Below are 2,659 nucleotides of genomic sequence, written 5' to 3'. Positions count from 1 at the left end.
AGCGAGGACAGGGCTGAATGAGAGGCATTGTGGGCAGCCCAGCCTGAGGCGGAGGTGAGGGAGGGGCGGGCACGGCGGGAGCAGCAGCTGGAGTTACAGGGCCTCCTGCTCAGAATCCTGGCCCAGGCCTGGACCGGAGTCCCCAGACCAGCCCAGTAGGGAGGAGCCTCAAGGCGCAGGCCATTGGCTCCCAGACCTAGGCTTCCTCCAGGCTGTAGGACTCTGGGCCGGGCTGGGTCAGTTTCCTACTCCAAAAAAGCATAGTAACTGGCTCATAGGGTTGTGGTGGGGGTTAAGGTAGGCACCTGGCACATAGTAGACTCTGAAGAACGGTTAACTCTGCCCTGTTTATACTTATAATACACTCACATACCTTATTTAACACTGTACATACAATATTTTGCGTATTTGTCTTTTCACTCAACATCAGATTGTTGGGAGCTAAGTCGATTCTTAGTTATACTCATTCATTTTGACTTGTATAGTATTCCACTGTATAAATGTATCAACTTACCCATATTTCCACTGCCTCCAATTTTGTATAACAATGTTGCAAAGGACACGTAAGTACTTACCTTCTTGGAGATGTGCATTCTTTTAAAAAAAATGAAATAGTTCATCTTGATCACCACAAACATTTATGTATCCTATGGTTTTTCAGATCTGTGTTTCTGGTGGAAATGCAGCTTTCATTACTCAGTTTTGTTTTTTGTTTTTTTTTAAACAAGATAGTGTTACACCACAAGTTGTCTGGCTGTTTTTAGTCAGTGTTGTGTTTGTGACACTTATCTGCAATGCGTATTTTAAAAATTTGTTCTCTTTTTTTCTATAGTATTCCATTCTATAAATATTATGCAACAGTGGGGTGGGACAGAGGCAGGAGAATTTTCTGTCCCAGATGCAGGTAATAAAGAGGTGCAGTCGGTAGGGAATTTAAATATAATGGAACTGACCTGGAGTTAGTATGCTTTTTATTATCATCCTGTGCTGGCAATTTGAAACAATGTCAATGCTAAAATATTCCTCCCTGTTTGGGCAGACCATTCCCACCTTCTTGGTACCTCACTGTACCACAATTAATTGTCCATTCCACTCTTGATGGGCATTTGGGTTGTTTCCCAGGTGGGGCTGTTATGAAGGGAGCTGTTGACCACATTTGCATGTGTCTTGGTGAACACATCACAACCCGTTCTGGCAGCGATCTACCCGGGGTGGAGTTGCTGGTCTTAGGATGTGATTATTTTCAGTGTCAGTGGTCACTGCCAAACAGTCTCTCAAAGTGGTTGCACCAATGACCGTGTTGACCAGCAGTGTCTGAGAGTTCCAGTTGCTCCACATCCTCTCCAGTGCATGGGATCATCTTTTGTATTTTAGCCATTCCTGTGAGAGTATAACCACATGGTGATTTTAATATGTTTCTCGAAGACTAGTGGAATTAAGTACCTTTTCATGCTTTTTGTGATGTGCCCGTTCAAGCCTTTTGGTCACTTTTCTATTGAGTTGTTTTTGGTATTCTGAATATGAGTTATTTAAAATACATATTGCAATTATTTTCTCCATCTCTGTGACTTGCCTTTTCACTCCCTTAATGATGTCTTTTGAGAAACAGAAGCTACTTATTGCTGCCTAGTGTACCTCATATGAATAGCCCATTGTAATAGCAAACCAAGGATGTTAAACATAGCTTAATTTGTTCATCTTCTCCTTATTCCCAAGGTCTTCTGTCTCCTAAAATATCTGTAGTTTTATCTTTTACTGTCAGGATTTTTTGAATTATGGTAAATTATACATTCACATAAACTTGACAGTTTTAACCATGTTTAAGTGCACAATTCAGTGGCATTAAGTACATTCACAGTCCTGTGAATTGCTTACTCTTGTCCTTTGTCCAGTTTTCAACTGGATGTGTATTCTCGACGCTGATCCTTTGTTATCTGTGTTGCAGTGTCTGTTTCTACCCTGTCACCGTGTCTATTAACTTTTGTGGTATCTTTGGTCAGTTTTTCATTTTTTGACACAGGCAAATTTTCTTACGACTTGTACTTTTCGTATGTCCAAAAAATGCTCTCCTGTTTTATTTTCCTTTTAAAAATATGGCTCTCAGGCAGCTGGATTTGGGTCACTGTGAATCTTGGTGCATGACTGTGGTGTAGCTGCTTCCACCTTGTCCTGTCCCCTGCCCTCTGAGCTGGGTTCATCACCCACATGCATGTGCCCACACACCGTTCAGTCTCCTTGCTGAACTAATGATGGACTGCAATTTTCTTTGCTCAGCGTCGCTTTTGATCCGTCTGCGGTGTATGTGGTGTGCCCTTGGCGTAGCTGATGCATTTTCACTGTCGTAACGTCACATCATGCAGCTCTGCTCCTAATCCGCTTTCCCGAGCTGGCCTGTGAGTCGCTTCTAGGTTCTCGCTGTCGCAACAGTGCTGCTAGGAGCCCCCTCAGCCACACTTCCTGGGGGTTTTTAGTCCAAGCTTCAGAAGAGAACTGATGGTTTGTGAGCTCCTGGCCTGCAGCTGAGCTCCCTTCAGTGGGTGGCCTGGTGCCAAGCAGGCCCTCCGCACCTGGGGGGGTCACAGCAGGCCCCAAGTCGCTGTGCTCAGGGACTCGGAGCCTGTGTGATCCTAAGGTTGGCTGAAATCCTTGGGGGTGTTTG

This window comes from Camelus dromedarius, chromosome 11 (genome assembly GCF_036321535.1).
Source record: "Camelus dromedarius isolate mCamDro1 chromosome 11, mCamDro1.pat, whole genome shotgun sequence".
Taxonomy (NCBI): Eukaryota; Metazoa; Chordata; class Mammalia; order Artiodactyla; family Camelidae; genus Camelus; species Camelus dromedarius.
The sequence above is the reverse complement of the archived record's forward strand: the minus strand, read 5'-3'. Positions refer to the sequence as shown.